This window comes from Oryctolagus cuniculus, chromosome 3 (assembly GCF_051225735.1).
Source record: "Oryctolagus cuniculus isolate XC-2025 breed Fujian yellow rabbit chromosome 3, ASM5122573v1, whole genome shotgun sequence".
NCBI classification, from domain to species: domain Eukaryota; kingdom Metazoa; phylum Chordata; class Mammalia; order Lagomorpha; family Leporidae; genus Oryctolagus; species Oryctolagus cuniculus.
The window spans coordinates 67,669,421-67,682,442 of record NC_142869.1 but is presented as its reverse complement, the minus strand read 5'-3'; the positions used below and the strand labels follow the sequence as shown (position 1 = coordinate 67,682,442).

The window sequence follows — 13,022 nt, the reverse complement described above, 5'->3', positions numbered from 1 at the left end:
AGAAGATCTGGTGGGGGGGAGGTGGGACACTCTGGGTTCCCTGGGCTAGGCAGCTGTGGACTTCGTCTTTGCTCTTCTTACGCCTCTTCCTGGGAAGCCCTGCTACAGTGTTGTTGCCTGGGTGAGGTGGGATTGAGAAGTGGTTCCAGCCGGGTCCTAGCCAAGTGGACGTGCTTGAAAACTTGATGTTGAACATCTATGGTGCTTCATAAATCCTTGCGTGGCTGGTCTTTCCCAATCCTCTCATTGCAACTTCTGCATACATTTTACAGTCTACAAAACACTTTTGTGCAAGGTATCTGTTGAGCTATAAAAGAACCACATGCATGAAGTGGCAGTGGCGGTGGTGATGACTTGCTCATCCTGCCAAAGAGGTGGCAGAACCAGACCCACATGTTCCTCTGACGTCCCCTGCCCGGTGTCCTGCCTGACACTGGTTCTTGGTGTGCTCACAGATGTGAGTGGATGCACTGGAGAAGCAGTGATTCTGAAAACCGGGAGCTCACCTAGGTCTGCCCCCCCACAGGCCAGTGGACGATAATAATAATGATGGTTAACAGCTTGGGTGTATCCGCACTTGTTGTGTTTGAGGAATTGTCTCCATATCATCTCCGTACAGCAGCCCCGAGGTTTCACCCTGGCTCACCAACGCTGCTTCATTTGAAAGGCCTGTCTGTCTATTTCTAGTCCATGCTGAATTCACAGTTCTGCATTGGTTGTGGAGAGGTTTCAACAGCTGGCGTGCATGGTGTCAGGTGGAGGCACAGGGAGCCAATGGTGGGCACAGGGTCCCTTTTTCTTTCCTCTGGGGTTTAGGGAGCTAGTCACCACCCCCTCTTTACCCTCCATGTAGGCATTCCCATAGCAGAATGCATCCACTGAGTTCAAGAGAAATCAGAGCCGAGAGTGAGGCAGCCAGTCTGCTCTCCAAGAAGATGGGGGAATCAGGAAGACTCAGTCACACTGCAGCAGCCACTGGTTAGAGCAGGATGAGACCAGGGCCATGGCTCTGATCCCCAGCCACTGTCTCCTGGGTCTTTCCCACGGACATCTCTTTCTCTGCTCACCTTTGTGTGATGGTTCGTCACCATCTAAGGGCTCCGTCTGCACTGGCACCTTGCAAATCCCTTTCATAGCACCCACTCCCCTCCAGTAGGTGCATATATATCCCAACACTTCTGCACCCTGGAGCCTGGGCCTCACACTCAGTGACACTGGACTGGACTCGTCACTCCTTCTTCCCACTGATCTACTCTTTCTTTTGTGCTGATTTTGAATCACTTAAATTAATGGTGCTTTTATTGTAAGGGTACATAAGTGGAAGAATCTAAAAACTAGTGAAAAATCCAAAACTCGGGGTGAGCAGTGTGGTGCAGTGGGTTACACTGCCGCTGGGGCTGCCCCTCATCACACTGCCACGCCTGGGATTGAGTCCTGCCGCTGCTTCTGGCTAATGCACAATCCGGGAGGCAACAGATGATGACTCAAGCATTGGGTTGCTACCTTCTACACGGGAGACCTGGCTGGAGTTCCTGGCTCTTGGATTCAGCCTGAGTCAGCCCTGCATGTTACAGGCAGTTGGGTAGTGAGCCAGTAGATGGACGATCTCTGCCTCTGTCTCTGTCTCTCTCTCTCTGCCTTTCAAATAAATAAAAAATGCATTTAAAAATAAAACTTAAAAAAGACCCTCATGCCTCAGAGGACAAGAAACCGCAGTGGGTAGGGAATAGCAAAACCTCAGAGCAGCCTTAGAAGGTGGACAGCAGGAGTCAGCATGCTGTCAATCTGGGCTCGATGCAGACCTCACTCAGCTCGCCTCCAGGATCTACACCATCTTGCACTTGCTACTGGGTGGCCGCTCTGCCCTATGGGATGTGCAACTGCTCTTGGCCTCTTAGCTTCTGCTACCTTGTAGTTTCTTCTTCCTTATCTTGCCGATACTCTCTGCGACTGCATGATTTGGCTTCCCTTCACCCCACACAAGCCAACTGCAGCTCAGGGAACCTCGGGGCCAGCCTGAGATCCTGCTGAAGGCTGCCTCATTCCGAGTATTTGCTTCCAGTGAGAGAATCTGCTTACTTAGTGCATCTTTTCTTGCCGGGTCACCTCCTGGGTGTAGATGAGCACAGGAATTGGTGACCTTCGAGTCGAGAGCACACTGGCATCAGCAGTGGCCAGCAGGAGGGCTCTTGGACTCTCTTTTGCGGGATTGTTTCAATGTGCTGCACCAAGTGAAATAAGCCAGGCATAAAGGCATACATGTTGTGTGAGTGCGTTTATGCGAAATGTCTAGATTAGGCAAATCTGTCTAGAGAAAGTAGATTGGTGGTTGACGAGGGCTGGGGGTGCAGTGGAGGGGTTGGAGCAGGGCAGCTTGGGGTGTGCAGCCTCCTCTGGCAGTGACGAGAATGTCCTAAAATGGATTGTGGTGAAAGGAAGTTTGGACAATTCTGAATACATGAGAGGCTGTTGATTGCATCCCAGCATAGATCAATCGGATGGTAAGTGAATTATATCTCAGGAAAGCTGCTTTTAAAAAGTGTTTCATAGGAGCAGTGCCCTTAGGTGAGGTTGAGGATGTGTCAGATACCACACCCCCTTTATCTAGACAAATGCCACCACTTCTTAACCTATTTTGCCAAACCACAGCTCTGGAATTCATTCAGGCACCCCCTCCTTTTTCAGTTCCAGGGCTACCTCCTTCATTGCCTCCAACTGCTCATGCAGCGCTTGGGCCCGGGACTGGCTCAGGGGCCCTCGCCTACTCTCCCCTGATCCACAAGCCTGGCCCCATTTATTATTCTATATTAGAATTGATGTCTTATTGGCAAGACTCTGCTGCCAGGCTCTTATTTTTTAAAATTTGATTTATTTATTTGAAAGGTGGACAACGGGGAGACACAGAGAGAGCCCCTGTCTGCTGGTCCACTACCCAGATATCTCAGGAGCAGGGCAGGGCTTGAACCCAGGCACTCCAGTATGGTTTGTTGGTGTCTCAAGTGGCATCTAAATTGCTACACCAAGCACCTGCCCCAGCTGCTGGACTCTTAACCACATGGAGGCTGACACTGGAGGTACCTAGCAAGGTTTTGGCATGGCTGGGTGGATGCAGGGTCTGGAATGAGGGGATGAATGGAAGGGGCCAGGGACCAGCTCTGCCCATGATGACTGCCTGCTATTAGACATCCTGCCAGCTTCATGCCAACCACATGTGTGTCAGTGGGGGGTGCAGGAAGAAGGGGTGGAGGAGAGCTCCACCTTTGCTGTCTGCTGAAGTGCCCCGAGTGCAGAAGGCACACTTCCAAGGACTCAGTGCTTGGAGTGGAGTTTCCGCTGTATCTGTGGCATGATGTACTTCTTAGGGCAAGGGCTCAGCGGCGCTACAGACCCGGTGTCTGCAGTCACTTCTCTTTAGTGCCAAGCCCCCCTCGGCGGAAAGATTTGGGGCAGGAGGGTGGGGGAAGGAGGGGAAGTGGAGAGAAGAATAGCCTGCTCAGAACGACGATTGATTTGAAATATGAAACATCTTATTGATAAAAGCAAAGCCCAGACGGAAGGAAGCAGTTTGATATAGTGCACTATTTGAAAAAAATCATGTGCATCTGTTTAGCACAATATACAACATAATGACAGCAATCTTCCCTGTTTGTATCTATTCATCTGATTATACACAGTAACAATTCTTTTAGTTACACACTTATTTACCCAGGGATTTTTTTTAATGGATAATAAGTTAGTAAATCAGATAGCATATGTTCTGGACAATACTTTAGTAAACTGTCTACTGAACAAGACAGTTGCAATTCACATTTTATAGAACATCCAATGTTCCCTTAATACACGGAACACAATGTGAAGCTGTGAGCAGCGCTTCAAGGACGACAAAGCAGATTTTAATGATTATTTAATACTGTTTGATCTAGACACACATTACGTTGAAAACCTACAGATTTCAGTCCTGCACTGTACCGCAGATGTAATGAGAAATGTGGACCTATTTGAAGTATAATGCCGTGGTCTCCTTTTGATGCAGTTGCCATGGCTGTTCATGCCGAACTTGCTTGTATTTGACTCAAGGATACATGATGAGCTTTTACGGATGGTGAAAATCCGTACCTGAACCCCAAAGGGTACGTATTGTCTCATGGCCAAATAGTGAGTACTAAAGAAGAAAGGATCGTGTTTAGCTTAGGCCATTGAAAGATGATAATTACGCTATAAGTAGTTTTTTCTGTCTGAAGTGAAGATAGAAGTCAACAAAAGCCCTAGTCCTTTCCAGAAAGCTGAATGGGCTAAGTATTCTTATGGTTTAAGACTTGAAAATTCTTAAAACGATTTATTTACTTACTTGAAAGGTAGAGTTACAAAGAGGTGGAGACTGATCTTTCATTTGCTGGTTCCCTTTCCAAATAGCTGCAATGCTGGGGGGTGGGGCTGGCAGATGAGGCCAGGGGTGGGCCAGGTGGAAACCAGGAGCATGGAACTCCACCCAGGTCTCTCATGCAGATGGCAGGGGCCCAAGGTTTTATCTGCTGCCTCTCCCAGTGTATTAGCAGGGAACTGGATCAGAAGTTTTGCAGCTGGGACTCTAACCAGTGTGCATATGGGATGCCAGAATGGCAAGTGCAGACTTAGTCTGCTGAGCCACAGCACCAGCCTGCAAACTTGAATCAAAAAGAAGGGCTGGGGCCAGCGCTGTGGCACAGCGAGTTAACGCCCTGGCCTGAAGCACCAGCATCCCGTATGGGCGCCGGTTCTAGTCCCAGCTGCTCCTCTTCCGATCCAGCTCTCCACTATGGCCTGAGAAAGCAGTGGAAGATGGCTCAAGTCCTTGGACCCCTGCACCCAGGTGGGAGTCCCGGAGGAAGCTCCTGGCTCCTGGCTTTGGATCGGCAGAGCTCCGGCCGTTGCGGCCAACTGGGGAGTGAACCAGCCGATGGAAGGCATCTCTGTCTCTACCCCTCTCTGTAACGCTTTCAAATAAATAAAATAAATCTTTGAAGAAAAAAAAAAGAAAGGGCTCAACACTTCTTAACTCCTCACCCTCCCCAGGGCCAGGCTACCAGGAAAGTGCACCTTGTGCTATTGCAAGGCCCACAGTGTGGAACAACAGTTTCTGGTTGATCTGCTTGTAGAACATTCCCTTCCTCTGTGCCTCCTAGCAAAGCTCACAGGGTTACATATGAAATCTCTATGGTCTTAAGATCATATTACAAACCTTGTTTTAAAGACTCCTAGGTCAGATTTCCATCGTGTGCCATGTATACCGGGTATTACAGAAAATGAAGACGGAGTGACAAGCAAGGCACATTTGCAGGCATTCTCTGGGTTGCTTCCAGGATGGACTCAAAACATTAAATTTCATGAGATAGAGACAACAGTAAGACCTCTCTATTGTGCTCACAGTCCGACATGGGATTGTATTTTTTTTCAAGATGTATTAACTTATTTTGAGAGACAGAACTACAGAGAGGCAGCAGCAGAGAGAGAGAGAGAGAGAAAGAGAGATAAAGAGAGAGAAGAGAGAGAGAGAGAGAGAGGTCTTCCTTCCACTGATTCACTTCCCAAATGGCTACAATGGCTGGAGCTGGGCCAATCCAAAGCCAGGAGTCAGGAGCTTCCTGTGGGTCCCCACACAGGTGCAGGGGCCCAAGGACTTGGGCCATCTTCTACTGCTTTCCCAGGATAGCAGAGAGCTGGATTGGAATTGGAGGAAGTGGAGCAGCTGGAACTTCAGCCAACAACCACATGGGATACCGGTAGTCCAGGCAGTGGTTTCATCTGCTAAGCCACAGTGATGGCCCCAACATGAGACTGTATTATTTCACATGCACCTACTGCTTGCTCAAGTAATGTTGACACTTTGCCTATTGCTTGGTGCTACCAGATATTTGCTAAGCCAGGGTTATACAGCTTTGAAAATCAACTGTGTAGGACTGAGTGACAAGACATGGGAGCCCAGCACTGTGGCACAGTGAGCTAAGCTTCCCCTTTCAGCACCGGCATCCCATATGGGCACCAGTTTGAGTCCCGACTGCTCTTCTTCCCATCCCGCTCTCTGCTATGGCCTGGGAAAGCCCTAAAAGATGGCCCAAGTCCTTGGGCTCCTGAAGCCACATGGGAGATCTGGAAGCAGTTCTTGGCTCCTGGCTTTGGATCGGCCCAGCTCCGGCTGTTGCAGGCATTTGGGTAATGATGGAAGACCTCTCTCTCTGTCTCTCCCACTCTGTCTGTAACTCTACTTCTCAAATAAATTAATAAATAAGTAAAATACTGAGAAGATATGGGATATCTGAACAGCTTTACTTTTTTCAAAGTTTATTTGTGTGAAAGGCAGAGAGAGATCTCATCCTCTAGTTCACTCCCTAAATGGCTGCAGTGGCCAGGGCCAGGGCAGGATGAAGCCAGGAGCCAGGAACTCCATTTGGGTTTCCCACATAGATAGCAGGGGCCCAAGTGCTTGAGCCACTCATTACCTGCTGCTCCCCAGGGTACACCTTCACAGGAAGCTGCATCAGTAGTGGAGGTGAGACTATTCCAGGCATTTCCTTAAGGGATGCAGGTGCCCCAAGCAGGAATTTAGCCTGGCACCTGAACAACTTTATTTAACTCATTTAGTAACATTAGATTGGTTTCAAAGCACAGAAAATATTATAAAAGGGACCTAGCATTAATGAGTATCCACTAACCAGGCATTTTCACATCTTTTCTCACCTGATAGCTAATGTTATCTTTTGAATTCCATTTCCAGATGAGGAAATAAGACGCAACCTTTCACCCTCGACAGGGGCAGAGCCGCTGTGCACGCAGGTGTGCCTTGTTCAACTCAGGGCTGAGTGCACACCACCATCCTCCAGAGAGATTCTAGAGAAATTGTTTCGGGCTGTGGCTAGGGCCTCAGTGTTAAGAAACTTACCCAGTGACTTTAACAGCCAAGCTAATGTTATGTCATACCACCCACGGAGTTACAGCCCTGGGACAGATGGTCCCTGACTTCCAGTGGTTCAGTGAGGAAGCCGTGAAGGCCACACGCAGTCAGCGGAACGTGTTCGTAGAATCTGGAACTTGGACTTTTCCCAGGCTAGTGATGTGTGGTAGATCTCATCCCGGGGTAAGGGGCAGTGACAGTGCCTACAGCTCTCAGTCAACCCACACTCTGCGGTGTGCTGCGCTGCTCAGCTGGGTCAGTCAGCAGCTTAGAGGAATTAAAAGCATTTTTGCCTTATGATACATTCATCTTATAATTGGGTCATCAGGACATAACTCCACCATGCTTTGGGAAGCACCTGTAGAAATCATATATTTTACCTGGACCACAGAATTAAGTCATGACTGCAGCTGCTCCACTTCCAATCCAGCTCTCTACTAATGGCCTAGGAAAGCAGCAGAAGATGGCTCAACTCCTTGGGTCCCTGCCACCTACACAGTGAGGCTGGCCAGCAGGGCTGGGAGTCTGTGGGCCCCTCAGACATAGGTAGAATGTCCTTCACAAGCAAGCTGCCAGCTGTGGCTGGAAAGCCTGTCTCCAGACCCACTTCTTGGGTTGCATGTGTGACCTTGCAGCCTTAAATCCCACCTTCAGGTTGGGAGCAATCTTTCACCCAGAGCTGGCAGGGGAAGGGGTTGAGCCTCTGGAGAGAGTCAGACTGATTCCAGGAGATCCAGCTATCTTGTGTGACCTTGTGGCTTTACATCACACCTCCAGGGTGGGGGCAATCTTTCACCCGGAGCTAGCAGAGGAGGGGGTCTGAGCTCCTAAGGAGATAGACAGTCTCCAGGAGACCCCACCCTGCCCCTGCCCACTATCTCCATGAGCCCCAAGCCAATCAACAGACATATGTGAAACCCCCTGTCCAATGGGCATCCCCAGTAGGATAACCCAATAAATAGCTACTAATGCCTAAAAAACCTGGACATTTCCTCAAAGCCAGTGTCGGGCTCGGGCACTCCTCCTGGTCTCCTCTCAGACCAGACACTTTCTCTGTCACTTGCCAATTGAATAAAAGTTTCCGCCTCTTGCAAATTGTTTCCTGGCTTTTTATTTCTATACTAAGCTGAGGAAAAGAACCCACGAGACTCACTTTAGCAACCGTCTTCCCCTCCACGACTGGTAACATAGAAGACCCAGATGGAGTTCCAAATTCCTGGCTTTGACCTGGCCCAGCCTTAGCCAGTGTGGGCATTTAGGGAGTGAACCAGCAGAGAGGAAAGCTCTCTTTCTGTCTCTCCCCCTCTCTCTGTAAGTCTGCCTTTCAAATAAAAATAAATAAATATTAAAAGAAAGAAAGGAAACGAGTAAGGTAAGCTATATTTATACACATCAATAATTGGTCTACAAGTTTGACACTTCAACATTTCCAGTGGATACTTTCATTTGTTCTTCATGATCTCAACTCATAATCTCACAGCTCTTAATTGATTGGAATTTTGTTTGTTGCAGTAACTCTCCTAGTTGCCTGACAACTCGTCCTGGGGCTGCAGAGGCCCCTACTACAGAAAAACAAACAAAAAAACAAACAAAAAAAACGGCCAAATTGAAGCTTCTGATATTACATGTGGACTCACACTTAAATCAGAGCTAGCCTTGTCCAGGGGCTTTGTGCATTTTTTGTGCCACAAGTACTTTCTTTTGACATAGTTATGATATTAATGCCAGCACTTTCTCCCAAGGCTATGAGGGGTACTTATAAGGCACAAAAACCAACCCTTCCCCCCACGATGAAACAAGCAAGCAAACAAAACAACTACATCACCAAAAATAAGCAATCCTCACAGCCCAAGAGTTGCATTATGGAAGCAGTACAGTTGTGGTTAGAAATATTAGTGCTTGCTGATGATTGGTAGTATATGCAAAAGGTATCCAAGCTAAGCCCAAAAACTCTTCTTAGATTCTTAAAACTTCTTCTATCTGGAACCCTACTTATCATTCTTTTCCCAGACACTGCCTCTGGGTCATTTTCAGGAGTCTTTCTTCTTTTCTTTTTAAACCACTTGCATCTTAGTTCAATGACTTGCCCTAATAAAAGTCTTTTATTTTAAACATATGGGAGCAGAGATGAAAAACACTAGCATTTTTGCTGAAAATCCTTTAAAATGAACAAATATGTTTCCAAAGCTTTCTCAGACTTGCATGTCTTTGAACTACTGTGTTTCTATATATGTGTGTTTTGTACATTTTTTTAAAACCTGATTCTGATTCCAGATTTCATTGAAGGAATAAACGCAGAAGCATTATGTGTGGTTTAACAAGGAAGAAGATGAACTGAAGTAAGACGGCTTAACTTCTAGTTAAAACCTCGCCTGCAGTGTGAGGATTAAGAAGACAGATGCTGGAGCGAGAAGGTGCTTGAAACTGTTCATGTGGCCTGGGCAGACCACTTACCGTCATTTGCCTCAATTTTTCCCTCCGCAAGATGGAACTAACATTTACCAACTTGTTACCTGAGTTTCTGTGAGAATTAAATAAGCTACTACATGTCAAGTACTTAGCACACTCCCTGAAAGTGCCGCATAGGTGACAGGATGATCATTCTACATGGAGGAAATACTTAGATTTAGTTACTGAACGGAGGTGCAGGGTTACGGCCTGGGGACCTGCAGGTCACTCTGGCCAGAACCCTAGCTTTTACTAAGAGCCCACCCATGAGCCTGCACTTAGAAAAAACAAAGATCTTAGCTGGCGCCGCGGCTCACTAGGCTAATCCTCCGCCTAGCGGCGCCGGCACACCGGGTTCCAGTCCCGGTCGGGGCGCCGGATTCTGTCCCGGTTGCCCCTCTTCCAGGCCAGCTCTCTGCTGTGGCCAGGGAGTGCAGTGGAGGATGGCCCAGGTGCTTGGGCCCTGCACCCCATGGGAGACCAGGAGAAGCACCTGGCTCCTGGCTCCTGCCATCGGATCAGCGCGGTGCGCCGGCCGCAGCGCGCCGGCCGCGGTGGCCACTGGAGGGTGAACCAACGGCAAAGGAAGACCTTTCTCTCTGTCTCTCTCTCTCACTGTCCACTCTGCCTGTCAAAAATAAATAAATACATAAATTAATTAAAAAAAAAGAAAAAACAAAGATCTTTTGAAAAGAAAGGTTGATTTATTTATATAATACACAAAGAAACAGAGAGGGCTTCTTCCTTTCTTTCTTCCTCCCTCCCTCCCTTCCTTTCTCTCTCTCAGATTTATTTTATTTGAAAGACAACTTTGCCTTTCTGTTAACTCTAACAGAGAGAGGTAGAACCAGAAGGAGAGAGAGGTCTTCCATCCACTGGTTCACTCCTCAATTTCCACCTACTGGTTAACTCCTCAAGGCCGTAATAGCTAGAGCTGGGCCGATCTGAAGCCAGGAGCCTGGAACTTCTTCCAGGTCTCCCACATGGGTGCAGGGACCCAAGGACTTGGGCCCTCTTTTACTGCTTTCCCAGGCCATAGCAGAGAACTGGATCAGAAGAGGAGCAGCCGGGATTCGAACCGGCGCCCATATGGGATGCCAGCTCTGCAGGCTGGGGCTTTAACCTACTGTGTCACAGCACCAGCCCAGGCATTCTTTGTCTGATGTGTGTTCAGATGTCTTTATTAAAAAACAGCCCAGTGCAAGCTGCAAATTGCTTGTATTTTCTCTTTGTATCTTTCAATGTATTTAGAATATTATTCTTAAATCATTTATTCAAGTTCTTTTTCTAAAACAATTATTTATTTATTTGAAAGGCCAAATGACAGAGAGGAAGACACATACACACACACAGATCTTTCACCTGCTGATTCACTCCCAAAATGGCTGCAACAGCCAGGGCTGGACCAGACTGAAACCAGGAGCCAGGTGCTCCATCCAGGTCTTCCAGTGGGTGTCAGGGGCCCGCCTACTTGGGCCGTCTTTCTTTGCTTTCCCAGGTGCAGCAGCAGGGAGCTAGATTGGCAGAGAAACAGCCAGGATCCCAAGCAGCATTCAAGTCCTTAGCTGGGTGGTTTCCTTTCGCTCTTGCCTCTGCATCCTGATAGCCCCTCTACCCTGAAGTAACACTCCTTTTCCCTTTCGAGAAGTTCAATGGGCCTGAAACACTCTGCATGTGTTCCCCCATCTCCCCAGACTGCCTAGAGTGCCCACGCCCTAGGAAGGAGAAAGCTGACGTCATCGCCGACGTGTGCCTAGAGAACTGGGATCTCTGATCGGTCATGCAGTCATCAGACCCAGAAGCCAAGAAAAAGAGTGGAGAGGTGCGGAACGAAGGCCTTGTTTATTAGCATGTGGATCTGGGGGTCTGGGTGGATCTGGGAAGTAAATTGGGGGAGTCTGGGTCTCCTAGACGAGGCAGGTTACTTTTTTTTATTTATTTTTTTTGGCAGAGCACCACACAACTAGATAGAGTTATTCCTGCCTGCTCTGTCCTTGTTTCCTGATTAATAAGGGACCTATACTGATTTGTTTCTGGGCTCCCATGGTCCGACAAGTAGGCGGGGACCGCATGTTTCATTTGGGACCTACCCAGGACAGCCCGCTTCTGGGGTCCTTGTCACCAAAGCATGGCCCCGCCGCCGCAACCCATCCACACAGCATCCCGGCCCCACACAAGGCCAGAAGGATCACAGGGCGGCAAGAAAACAGAGACACATCCAGACGCCCAAGTGCTTCCACCTCTCTAACCTAGAACATCTTTCATCCTGACAAAAGTGGGAGGAGCCAGAGAGAAGGCCCCGGGCTGTAGGAGGCGGCTGAGGAGGAAGCCAGGCAGACGAGGGGGCAGGGGACAGAAGGCGTTCTCTGAAACTTCTGTCCTGCTCATCTTCATGTTTCCTTCCTCGTACCGAAACACCATCTGTTCTCAGACTTGATGCGCTTGCATTTGCTTGCCATTCACTCACAGCTTACGTAGGCAGCAGATTAGGAAGTGAGCAAATGTGCCGCCGGCCGCCTGGGTCAGCAAGTGTACTTTGCTCATCGCCTTCCAACTTTGCAGAGCTACCTGGCCAGCGCTGTCCTGGGCAGTCCCCAGCGCCACGGGCACGTCTTGATGAGCCCCACCGGACTCCGATTACCCCTGCTGCTGCAGCTCGCTGAGGACCGACTTCGTTTATACTCAGTTTTGAAGAACCCTTAAATTATGTTTTCATTTTTTCCCCTAGCATCTGAGCCTAATGCGAGCATGAACAATTCAGGAACAAGGAATCTGCTGTCTCTCACTTGCCTTATTTCTTTCCTCTAGTTAACCACACGGAGTCAGCTCTATAACATACTGACATGCAGGCTGATTTTCCAGACGTTGTTTTGAATATGTGGACTTACTATGATGGTGCTTTCTGAAGCTAACAAGTGGGGATGTCCCAGGAGATTGGTTATAGACCTCAAGATGTCACCTTTGGCTATATATATATAAAAAATTCTGTCTTTGACTTTTAAAAAAATCCATTTATTTGAGGAGAGAGAAAGAGAGAGCGCTTCCATCCACTTGTTCACCCCCAAATGCTGTATCAGCTTATATGGATTACTTGAACCGTTAGTGTTGCCTGCCAGGGTCTGCGTTAGCAGGAAGCTGGTGTTGGGAGCCAGAGGCAGGGACCAAGCCCAGGTGCTCTGAAGTGGGCTGTGGGCTTCTTAACTCCTAGATCAAATGCCCGTCCTCAGTCTCTAGTGTTTTTAGATGTCCTTGAAGACAAGACCTTAATATGGCTAGGAGTATCCCAACTCTCCAAGAGAGGGGAGAAAATGCAGATTTAACAAACCACATTTGAGCAGAGAATCATCAATAAAATTAGCTCCTGGTTTATTTCTATCTATGATCTTCACAAAGCAAAATTGCAGGCAGCCATCAAATTAGTGCATTGTTGCTTTTGCTTTTAATGCTTTATTATTCATGTTTTTTCAGTTTTTAATTTTTTCTTGCACATCCATTATTTCTCTCTCTCTCTCCTTTTAAAGATTTATTTATTTGAAAGACAGAATGTCAGAGAAAGGGGTAGGGGGAGAGAGAGATCTTCTGTTCACTTGCTCACTCCCCAAATGGGCACCACAGGCCAGGGTTGGGCCAGGCTGAAGCAAGGAGA

The 13,022-nt window shown here is 48.1% G+C and overlaps 1 long non-coding RNA gene across 1 annotated transcript; it reads left to right on the top strand.

Moving 5' to 3' along the window:
• Positions 1–2,364: 2,364 nt before the first annotated feature.
• On the top strand, positions 2,365–9,466 carry LOC149127372 (uncharacterized). The gene is made up of 3 exons (XR_016231188.1): positions 2,365–2,501; positions 4,034–4,130; positions 9,203–9,466. It is a non-coding gene; the product is annotated as an uncharacterized LOC149127372 (long non-coding RNA).
• The last annotated feature ends 3,556 nt before the right edge of the window (positions 9,467–13,022 follow it).